This window comes from Coenobita brevimanus, chromosome 93, assembly GCF_032717465.1.
Source record: "Coenobita brevimanus isolate Jiangsu-jjx chromosome 93, ASM3271746v2, whole genome shotgun sequence".
NCBI lineage: Eukaryota > Metazoa > Arthropoda > Malacostraca > Decapoda > Coenobitidae > Coenobita > Coenobita brevimanus.
The window spans coordinates 53,252,656-53,265,420 of record NC_137046.1 but is presented as its reverse complement, the minus strand read 5'-3'; positions in this window follow the sequence as shown (position 1 = coordinate 53,265,420).

The following is a 12,765-nucleotide window of genomic DNA, read 5'->3' as shown; positions in this document are numbered from 1 at the left end:
AGACAACCAGCCATGAATCGAGTAGAGAAAATAATGCTTGAAAAGTATCAGGTGTGAGGGATGAGGTTGGAGTGAGGCATGACCGAAAAATAGAAACGAAAAAAAAAAAAAAAAAAAAAAGATTACAAAAAAAAGGGGGGCAATCAAGTTAGCGATATTGTAATGCTATTTGTTCTAACCTGATCCAGTTTTATGATAACAAACGTAATATGGCCTGAGTGAGTTAGCATTAGAGAGACGGGAAAAACACAGAGCGAGAAACGTAAAGCAAAAATAAAATAAACAAAAATCACTCTGTATTATTCATTCGTTGATTTACCGACAGCAACGCACTTCATTCATTTTGCAATAACCTCGGCGTCATCAAGCACTCACTCACTCACTCGCACGCGCGCACACACATGCATAGGCACAAAAAAGCGTGCACACAATCCCAGACGCACACAAAAATGCGCACACACGCACATCCACGCAAGCTTTTACCACTCTCGTACTCTCGCGTAAGCACACAAATGGCTGGAAACGCTGAAAAAAAAAAAAAAAACACACACACACGCACACACACAAGTAATATATTTAAAGCTCCACACACACGCTATGCACAAACACCTACACACACACACATACTCGCTCATACACACATGCATTTGCTCACACACACACACACACACACACACACACACACACACACACACACACACACACACACACACACACGAGAAATATGCAGAAACGAAATTCGCCCACCCACATAAGCATTAAGTCGAAGCATTTACATTCACTTACACAAATACCTTGGAGGCAAAAACACCAAACACACGAACAAATGTCCCTTCCCTCACGTCATTCAAAGCCACCCTGCCACATATGCTATACTTCTTTATTTTATCGTTTCGTTCTTGGTCTTCGTCTGCTCCTTCTTAAAATATGCATGACAGGAAGTCAACAGTAGGCTACGGACGCAATTTCATTAGTATATAACACAGAACTCCGAGACTAAAGTGAAACGAAAACTGACTGTTAGAGAGAGAGAGAGAGAGAGAGAGAGAGAAAACCAACTATCAATGGTGAATTTATTAGTGGTTCAAAGTGGTAATACTGAATTCAGACAGAGAGAGAGATGGACAGACAGACAAACATGAGAGAGAGAGAGAGAGAGAGAGAGAGAGGGGGGGGGGGAAGGTGAGACAGAGACAGGGTGAGACAGAGAGACCCAGCTTTCATTGTGCGGCAGAGCTCGGTCCCGCATACATCTGTCCTGTGCTGGTGTCCGTCCGCCCGTCTGTGCCTGTGATGATGTCTTTGAAGTCTCTCCCTGCCCACGCTTAATTGGTCTCGTAATTATACATGGCAAATAAGCGCGTTCAAATCCACTCTCATTTCAGGGGGACAGTGTAGAAGACTACATTTGAAAGGGGGGAGGGGGGCAAAGCAGGAAGGTGGGTAGGTGGGGAAGAAGAGGGGTGGTGGGTGGGGAAATAAGGGGGATGTTGTTGGGTGGGAAGTAAGACGGATGGTGGGTGGGTGAGTAAGGTAGATGTTGGTTGGTTGGGAAAGTAAGGGGGATGGGCGACGGTGGGGAAGATGAAGTGAGGGACAGGGATGGGGTGGCAGAGATGGAGGGAGAGGTGGGAGGATGTGGAGATGTAAAGAAGGCAATGTGAGGAGTAAAGGAGTGGAGGGGGGGTGACTGGAAGGAGGAAAGAATGAAAGAGAATTGTGTGGAAGATGAAGTGAGAGGGGGAAAGGGTTGGAGAGGGAGACTTGAGAAGGAAGAAAGGAAGGGGTATTGTGTGAAAGATGAGGTGCGATCGGGCTAGGGCTGCAGTAGAATGGAGGGATGGGGGGAGGAAGCGAGTAATGTGAAATATTAGGTGTGAGGACGAGGCAAAAGGAGGAAACAGATGGAGAGGGAGGATGGAGGAGGAGAAGGACCAGGAAGAAGGAAATGAGGAGGGAGATAAAGGGGAAAAGGAAGAATGGAAGACAAGAATGGGAAGGGAGATGGAAGGGGTAGGAGAAGGGGAAGTGGGACTTTTCAGTACCCCTTTGAGAACGGAGAGGGTAAAGAAGAAGTTAAGTGGAGAGGGAAAGAAGGAGGGAGGTAGGAGATAAAAGGAGACAGGAAGGGATAATGAATAGGAGGATGTTGGAGTCAAATGCTGGATGAAAGGGAGAAAGGGAAGAAGGAACAAGGGTGGAAGTGGGTGGTAAGAAAGTTATGGAACCAGGAGGTGGAGAGCAGAAGAAAATGGTGAGGTGAAGGGGGAAAGGTGGACGAAGAGATCCGATAGGTAGTATGGGAAAGTAGAAACAGAAGGAACAGGGGCAGCAGGAGAGGAGGGGAGGAGAAAGCTGTGGGGTTGAGAGTGGAGGGGGTGGGGGGGAAGAATGGAAGAGGAGATGGAACTGACGTGTGTGTGTGTGTGTGTGTGTGTGTGTGTGTGTGTGTGTGTGTGTGTGTGTGTGTGTGTGTGTGTGTGTGTGTGTGTGTGTGTGTGTGTGTGTGTGTGTGTGTGTGTGTGTGTGTGTGTGTGTGTGTGTGATACTGTTCGGTTGCTTTTCTGGGTGCAATTAGCGTTCGAATCGCGGTAATGAGTCGTGTTTATTTATGCGTAGGACCGTACCTACGTAGAGAATGTGTGTGTGCGCGTGTGTCCGTCCGACGTCCTCCGATCACATAATTTGCTCCAGCGTGCTTTTGAAATATTTATCAAGCCCCCACTCTCACCCTCCAGTTCCCCCTCCCCCTTCACTACCCCTCCCCTCACTTCCTTTCCATCGCCACATTCCCTCTCGTCGTCCCCTCCCAATCCCTCTCGCAGCACCCATATTACTCCACCCCCCCCTCAATCCCCATTTCCCTATCCTCGTTCCATTCTCCCAAACACATCCTAGTTCCCTCCCACACCCAATCCCACACCATAACCCTCCTTCTGCTCTCGCAACTCCCCCAGTCCCCCTCGCCCCCCATCCAGCCATCCCGTACTCACTCGCTGACAGGTATGCATAAATGTACATGAATTTGCATGCCAATATGTGTATGCATGCACCTACTGTCTGCATGTGTCTATCAATAATGTCTATTTATCTATCACCGCCCTGACACATTAATTCACCCTCCGCCACTCATCGTAAATGTATTTCTCAATTATATTTTGCTCAGACACTCGAAAGCGTAAATACAACACGTGTGACGTGGGGAAAGGAGTGTTGTTGGCGAATATATTATTACAATACTATACGCTAGACATACACAGGTATTAAACGCGCATAAAGCTCTTATCCTTGCTGTGCCGCTTGTGTGTTTTCCTGGCCTTGCTTCTGGATCCTACTTATAGGTAGTACGAAATATGTCGACGACGACGACGACGATGATGATGATAATGAAGAAAGCTTCAGCTTTGAACCGCTTTCGCGTTTTGTGGTTCCTGTTTCTGGACGCTGCCTACTTCATTTATCATTATCATAAGCACTTATCTTCATCCCATACCCCTGCTTTCATTATCGTAATGGGATACGGTGCGGAGAACCATGAAAGAGAAAGGAGAACACATACAAGAAAATAGCTGATACAGTATGATCATCATGATCATGATTATAATGATAATGATAAGACTGGCCATTTTCTCGATTCTGGCTACGATATTTATAACAGCGGGAAACGGAGACAGGAATATGATTATGATGATAATGATGATGATGATGACTTTAGCCACCGTCACAGGATTCTGCCAATTTCATTTTCAACGGTCTTAAATGGGATAATAATAATAATAATAATAATAATAATAATAATAACTGTGATGATGATGATGATGATGATAACATCCCAGCTACTAACGAGGGACGCCCCTGTTTGCTGATGCGTTTTCGCCTTAATTTCATCTCGCGAATAATCAGCCTTTCGCTGCCTTTTATGATGTCCAGTCAATTTTCATGTTGTTAATCCACTTTTGCGACAATTCATTCGATTGCTGTTTTCGTTTTAATTGAGTGTTCGTTCTGTCCCTCTCTCTCTCTCTGCCTCTCTCTCACTTTCTCTCTCTCCCTCTCTCTGTTCGCTCCGCCCAACCCCGCTCTGTCTGATTCCGGTTCCTATGTTATCAGCGGTTCTATCCATTTATTCTTTGGTGAAAAAGTTTGGTGCGTTTTGTGTTCTAATCCCTCGCTTGTTTTAGAGCTTATCCCGCCACCCCGCCCGCTAATACCAGAGCACAGGTAGCTGCTCTCTCTCTCTCTCTCTCCCTCTCTCTCTCTCTCTCATTATTTCTTCATTTTCCTCTGCATTATGCATCTTACTTTCCTTCATGATTCACGGTTCTTCATTACTGCGGCTCTCATCTCTTCTACTCCGACCCTTCTCCTCATTATTATTCTTCCATTTTCTTCGTTATATCATCCTTTTATATTCTTTCCTGCGTGTGCCTCGTTGATCTTGTTGAAGTTCTCTTTCTTGTTCTTACTGGAAAGGATTTTTACTGTTTCGTCTTTATTGCCATCTTTATTCTTCTTGCTGAAAGGGACACTCTTTTTACCCTCAGTTTTATAAAGTGCTCTCATTTTTCGCAGTTTTTGAAGGTGGTCCTCTCTTTTATTTGCATATTTATTTTAGTTCTTGCTGTATTCAATTTCTGAAAGGGGCGTTCTCTTCATAGGCAATTTTTGAAAGGGGTGCTCTCTACATGTTATTTTTGCTCTTGTTGAAAGGTCCATTCTCTTTACCAGCTCTTGGCGCCCGGGACCCATTGACTGTACTTTATTATGGATGTTGCCGTCACGGGTGTGTTTGTCAGCAGCCTTCATTGCTGTCGCTGTTAGTGCTCGGTTGGCCAACCACTCCCTCTCTCTCAATACGCACAGTCTAATTCCCTTAACCTATCCTATTCTTTACCCCTTTAACACAACAACTGTTCTGACTCATTATGGATGTTGCCGGAATATTAGTGCTCGGTCTTTGCTGCTTTACGCTTTACTATGCATGTTACACTCTCTTTCAGTATGCTCAGTCTACTTCCTTTGTACTGCCAAAGCCATATTTTTGACCCCTCCAGCACGATGACGATATATATTTACTGTTACTGCCAGACGACTGTATTCAACTTAGGAGAGAAAACGCAACAATGATATTAAAAAGAGCCTCCGATAAAAGCCAACAATCCCTTCTATAAAATGATGACTTTTCTAAACATTCTTCCTACGATAGGACGACTTTATTCAGTTTAGTCTGAGAACCCCTGTCCACCTAAGGCAAATAGGTTAAAACTGACATCGTTAAAACGGCAAACCCATAATTTCTGACACCATCAACGGCTGCAGAACGATAGTGTCTCCCTTTGCTGAAAAAATTCGTCTGCCGGTAGTTAGGAAATCAGTGACGCCCTCCCCTACAAAAAGAATAGGACAGGTTCTCAAAAGTTTGAGGAAGAGCTATCACTTCCAAAAACTAAGAACTCAACTGAGCTGTGAACCGAACCGAACTGAAACTAATTGTCCCTGCGGATATTTTTCATGGCGATACATTTGGAGCCAAGGATTCCGCAAGCTTGAACGACAAGTGAGTAAAGGTGTGCCTCATTCTGACTGCTGACACTCATTATGCAAAAGTATCTCGCATTTTGTTTCCTTGTGTCTAGATCCTGCCCACCCATGCATGCATAACAGTGGGAAGGCAGTTGATGATGATGATGATGATGATGATGACAAAAAAACAGAACGCAATGCGCAGTCCTCATCAGCATTTAGAAACAGCGTCCCCTCCAAATGAACTACCATAATAGCTGATCTCTACTTCAAAAGCAGCATATATATATATATATATATATATATATATATATATATATATATATTATATATATATATATATATATATATATATATATATATATATATATATATATATATATATATATATATATATATATATATATATATATATATATATAATCTGAAAACCACAAGATCTACTCAGAAAAAGCCATTCAATTATTTTATTCTCTTCTTTAGCAAAACTGATTCTGTTCTCTCTCTCCATTATTCTCTGGTTCACCTTTTTTCATCATTCTCTGATTCACTTTTTAATGATCATATGGTTCTCTTCTGCAAGCACACAAGTGAAACGAACGTAAAGACTTTGAAACTCGGCTGGCAAAGCTATAATCTAAAAAGAAAAAGCTACTTAATGATCATCGTACAGACTTCCCTAGTCGACAGGTTCTTCTTTCAATATTACCTAACTGCATAATTTCACGGTTCTCTTCTGCAAGCACGCGAGTAATGGAGCGAACAGGCTTTCCAGTGTGAGTGTTTTTACTTCATTATTTGCTGGTTTCCTAGTTTCATCACTTCCTTTGGTCCTCTCCCACATACACACAGTTGAAGGGAACGTAGACTTTGCTGTGTTTGACAAAGCTATAATCTGAAACAAAAATGGCTCATATCTTCATTAATCGACTGCTATTTATTTCTTTATTTATCTATTTATTTTCATCATTCCCTGGTTCTCCCTTTTTCATCATTCCCTGGTTCTCCCTTTTTCATCATTCCCTGGTTCTCCCTTTTTCATCATTCCCTGGTTCTCCCTTTTTCATCATTCCCTGGTTCTCCCTCTTTCATCATTCCCCAGTTCTCCCTTTTTCATCATTCTCTGGTTCTCCCTTTTCCATCATTCCCTGGTTCTCCCTTTTTCATCATTCCCTGGTTCTCCCTTTTTCATGATGCCCTGGTTCTCCCTTTTTCATCATTCCCTGGTTCTCCCTTTTTCATCATTCTCTGGTTCTCTCCCTCAAGCACACACATGCAGAAACGAAAAGGCTTTGTAGTGCGAGTGACGTTCTTTCTCGTGCAGAAGTGGGACAGGGTGAAGAAGTCGACGTCCTCAGGAGACCTATGCACAGAGATAATCCTCCTGTCAACCCTCTCCCTTAAGATGATCGCCTCCACTTGCTGTTTGTCCGAGAAACTGAGTAGGCAGGAGTTCGTTGTGTGTGTGTGTGTGTGTGTGTGTGTGTGTGTGTGTGTGTGTGTGTGTGTGTGTGTGTGTGTGTGTGAGCATTAATCTCTCTCTCTCTCTCTCTCTCTCTCTCTCTCTCTCTCTCTCTCTCTCACACACACACACACACACACATTAAACCCTGTAAACTCAGCGGAAAAAGCACGTTGAGATACAGCACTGCATGTCCATTTCAATAGCCGTATATCATTTTGTATTAAGTTACTCATCAAAGCAATTTAATATGGAACTGACCTGAATATTTAGGCACGATACTCACAATTATGACACATTCCGAAACACATGGAATTACATCGTTCAGTTTCAGTTTCATAGCTATGCCGAAACGTGGAGAAAAATTGCTCCGTTTCAGCTGCATGGGAATAGTGACACATTTAGGAACTCTTTGTTTAGTATCAGTAACATCGCTTGGGTTGTTTCTTAGACGCACTGAAACCTATGGGGAAACATCGCTTAGGTTTGGTTTAAATTCAAGATGATTATATACAATGTTATTTTAATGAGTGAAAACTGAATATAGTACATGGTCACTGAAATAGGGATACAATACTGCGTTTCAAAATTCGTCGTCCTATATTTCAAAGTATTAAGTAAGCAGATCTCAAATACTGCTTCCTGTACCTTATGCACAATGCTAACATCTGTTCACTTAAAACCACAAACAAGCTACTACCACACACGCCTATCCTCTCACCACACACACACACACACACAACATATGAATCTTTAAAAACCAGAAAGAAGAAAAGGTGATAACGACGCCATTACCGGGTCCAAAACGAGTGAAAGTCATCCTGGTTTGGCATTAATGAAAACAAGAAAAACAATATAAAAAATAAACGTAACTCCGATTACGATTTAGATAAAAAAAAAAGTACTGAAGAAAACAGCAAGAATAATAAAAGTAAAAAGAGTAAAGGCCAATATAATAAAATCCAAACTATGTACAATGTTAACTCTGAAACACTGTAAAATAATAAAGGCAAAAAATGAAAGATATTAGGAGAAAATAAAACAAAATCCACATTATTATAAACACATAAATTCACGAACTTCAAAAATCTGAAATCCGCAAATTATGCAACAGCAAAATCCTAACAACAAAAATCGCGAAAAATGCAAAATAACCTCACTATTGATACAGAACCATAAGCTCCTCCCGGTCCATCAAAAAATAAAATATATATATATGATAATGCATGAAAGGCCCTAAGCACGTCAAGGGTAAAATCATTAAAAAGGCAAAAATCGCACACAAATACAAAAAAAAACATCATTGGCGGGAAAAAGAAAATGAGAAATATAAATGCGGAAATGTATTAGTCCTCCCCACTTCCATCAATCCCTTCCTCCCCCCATCCCCCCACTCCCGCTTTATATTATGCCCTCCCCCCGCCGTCCCCACCTCCTCTTTCCATCACCCCTCTCCAGAACCCCTGCCTCTCTTTCCTTTTCTCTCCCGCAGTCCCTCCCTTCCTTCTCCTCTCCTCTCTGCTCCCTCCACTCTCTCTCTCTCTCCCTCTTCTCTACCCTACTTCTCTCACTACTTAACACTAATCTTTCTTTCCGCTTCCCCTCTACCCCTTCTCCACTCACCATCCCCCTACTCTTCTTCATTCCCCATCCCCCTACTCCCCCTCACCCCCATCCCCCCTATTACCCAATCCATCTCCCCCTCAATAACTTTCCATCCCTCCACCCTCCTCTCCGGTAAATAGTACGCTTTCTTCTCCCTTTCCCCTCTCTTTTCCACCCGTACCTCTCCCGTCCCTAGCATTCTCACCTCTCCCCATCCCCCGTCTCCAGTCTTGTTTTTCTTACCAACTCCCTCTCCTCTTCCCGTCCTTTCACATCTTTCCATTTTTTCCCCGCTGCTTCCCCCTATCGTTCTTATTCTTTCGTCTCCACAACACTCCCCTCCTTTTCCCTCCCCTCCCCAGCCTCCCTTCCCTCCTTCACTCTCAGCACACCCACTCCCCTCCTCCTCCCTGTCTCTTCCCTCTACGGTCCCCCCCCCCCCGAAATAATGTCAACTCTTTCATTTACATACATTAGAGGTGGCTGTTCTGGTTATGATAAATGTCTGATTGAGGGGGGGGGGGGTACGGCGGATTGGGTGGAAAAGAGGGGAGTCTGAGGAGAAACAGAGTATGGGATGGCTAGAGAATGGTTGGCTGGTAGGGTGCATAAGGATGAGGAAGGAGAGGGATGAGAAAGGGGATATGTGTGAGTTCTGTGGGGGGTGAGGTGTGATAGCAGGAATGACTGGTAGGGGGAGGGGGAGGCAAAAAGGTATAGGAGGGATATAGGAGGGTTTTAGAGGGCAGGGATGAGGAATAGGGTAAGGGTAAGGTGTGTGATAGTGTAAGGGATGAGTGATAAGGTGGACAGGAGGGGGGCAGAAGTAGAGATGACCTGATTACCAGGCGTCTGTTACGAGTATTGGGGTCACCAACAGAGGCATACACTACGAGGCGGGGGGACGGGAAGGAGGGGGGAGGGAAGGAGGGATGAGGTGAGTGGGGGAGAGAAAGGGGCGAAATGAGGTAGGCAACGGGTAAAGGGGGAAGAGATGAGGGAGAAGAGGGGAGGTGGAAGAGATGTGAGGTAAGAGGGAAAAGAAGAGGGGAGGAGGGGAGAGGGAGACCGGAGGAGGGGAAGAGAGGAGAGGGGAGGAGGGGAGAGGGAGATGGTAGGAAGGGAAAAGGAGATGGGAGAAAATGGTGTTACTGTTGTGTGACTTATTTTATCTTGGCGAAGAGGTTTTTGCAATTACGATTTTATACCTGTTGAAGGCGTTTGCTCTTGTAGGTATGTGTGTCTAGGTGTGGTATGTTCTTGTTATTATTTTTGTTGTGATTCGTTTGGTCCTTTTGCTACTGTCGTGGATTTAATATTGAAAATGAGTCAATGGATGAATAATTCATTTTCCGTTCCACTACTCTTCCCTCCTTTTGTGTTTTCCTTCGTCCTTCCTGGATCTTGCCCACCTCATTTATAATCATGTTAATCATTATTATCATATTATCTTAAATGTCGGGACCAACTGCCTAAGCCCGGGCACCTAGCTCCTCATGGGGCAAAGTAGGAGTGGATGATGGATGGATGGATATTTTTTTCTCATCATTATTTTTATCAACATCATCATCATAACCCGATTTCCCAATATGAAACAGAGTAGGTGGATCTACAAATAGAAAATTAAAGCATAAACGTAGGAGATTAATCATTCGAGTGCCCAGTGCAATGGGCCACACATCCATTCACTCATCAGTCAAGCCTTCGAAATGAATAACAGTGGGAAATATGATGATGATGGTGATGATGACGAGGATGATGATGATGACACTGACAATAACGCCGACGATGAAAATAATGATGAGAAAGATGATGATGATGATGATGATGATCTAAATGACACTGAGAATGACGCCGACGATGATGATGATGAGAAAGATGATGATGATGATATGGATTTCCGGATTAACTGTTACTGCTGACGCGTTGGTGGTGGTGTATTTGTGGCGATATATTTGTGATGAAGTTGTTATTGTTAGTGCAGCAGAAAGGGCACTGTAGCTGTGCTTGTTTGCAGCTGCGGTTATATTTTTCACTGCTGACTCGCAATGCTGTTCCTGTATGCTGAAGTTCTATATTTGGTCGTTTGCATAGTGGTGAGGTTAGTGTGCTTTGGTTGCCGGTGCAGGTGTAGGTTATTATTGCATTGTTTGTGACACTACGGCAATGTTGAAGATCCTGTTGTTTCATTTTTTATACTGGTATGGCTGAGGTTTTGTTGTTATTATTGTTGTTGTTGTTGTTGTTGCAATGAAGGTGGTACTGTTATGTTATGAAATCCTTGTTATGGCTGTTTGTCTGTTTGATTGTTTTGTCCCTGTAATTGTTTTTGTTGTTGTTGTTGTTGTTTTCGTTAATGTAGCTGTGGTGTATTTGTTATTGCTGTTGCATTTTACACCTGCATTTACGGAGCAAGAGTAAGTGTTGTTTTTTGAGCGGTGTGTGTGTGTGTGTGTGTGTGTGTGTGTGTGTGTGTGTGTGTGTGTGTGTGTGTGTGTGTGTGTGTGTGTGTGTGTGTGTGTGTGTGTGTGTGTGTGTGTGTGTGTGTGTGTGTGTGTGTTGAGAGAGAGAGAGAGAGAGAGAGAGAGAGAGAGAGAGACAGACAGACAGAGAGAAATTCATTCGCAGAAAGACAAGTAGCAAGACACGAAGAAATAAGAACAAAAGAAATATTGCGAAGTAGAGACAATATGTGATGAGGCGAGTGAGAGAGAAATTCCATAAGGGCTGTGCATAAGAAATTGGGGTGAAAAAATGCGAATGAGGGGTGAGAGTGGAAGAGGGGAGAGTAAATGAGAAGGGATGGGAGGAAGGGAGAGAAGGGCAGGTAAGAAAATAAGAAAGAGAGGAGAGAGGGGAAAGAGTGAGGGTAGGGAGGGGAGGGGAGGGGAGGGGAGGGGAAAGAGTGATGCTGGGGAGGGGAGGGGAGGGGAGAGAGAGGCAGGGAGAGGAGGGAAGGAGAGAACGAAGAGAGGTTGAGGTACAAAAAGGGGGAAGAGGACGAGGAGTTGAGAAGGCCGGAGAGGTTCTCAAAGAAAGAGGAAGAGACAACAGAGGAAGAAGCGAAGTGGAAAAGATGAAGGAAGGTAAGGGGCAAATGGACAGAGGGTAAGTGGACAGGATGGAATGGCGAAAAGAAATAAGGAAAATGAAATAAAGGAGAAAGAGTGAAATAATGGTACGATAGGGGAGATGGACGGGGAAATGGAAATGGGGTGAGGAGAAGTACGAAATGGGTAGTGAGGGACTGAGAAAAAAGGATAGAGAGGTGAAGAGACGGTGAGGAGAAGGAAAGGAAAGAGGCTGGGTGGGAGTGATGAGAAAAAAAGAAAAAGGTTGAGATGGAGTGAAATGAAAGCCAAGAAAATGGTGGAGAAGGGAGAAGAAAGGAAAAAAAAAAAAAGAGGTGAAGATGGGGTCAGTAGAAAGGAAGGAAAGGGGTAGGAAGAGATATGTATCGAATATGAATAACAGGGACAGGAGCAGATAATGGAATGATAGGCAGGATGATAGGGCAGAGAAAAGAGGAGGAAGGAGTGAGTAAGCAAGGGGTTAATGGATACAACGGAGGGAAGAGAAGGAAAGAGGCAGAGGGAAAGAATACAGAACAGAAAGGAGAGGAAAGGAGAGGAGAGATAAGAGGGAAAAGTGTGACTGAAGACAGAGGAGATGTGAGAAGAGGGGATGAAAAGCGCGTGTGGAGAGAGGCGAGGAAAGGTTAGGAAAGAGGTGAATGAAGAGAGAAGTGGATTAAAGGGGAAAATAGGCTGAAGAGATGTTAAAGAAGGATAGGAAAATGGAGAAATGGAGAGATAAGAGATGTGATAAAAAAAGATGACTGGAAAGAGTTGATGAGAGGAGAAGTAAGAAGTGAATGGAAACAGCTGATGAGAGGAGAAGTAAGAAGTGAATGGAAAGAGGGGAGGGGGAAGGTGAATGGAGAAGAAAAAAGGAAAAAGGAAGAATGGAGAGAAAGAAAAATAGGAAGGAAAGGGGTGAATGTAAAGCCTTAAGGGGCGGAGATGTAAGGAGTGAATGGAGAGGAGGAAAAAGGTGAATGGAGAAGAACAGGAAGAAAGAAAAGCAAAAATGGTTGATGTTCTTTTTCGTTACGCACAAATGAAAGAACCAACTGCTAAGACCCTGAAAAAGTGTCCTATTAAGAGAAAGTATGA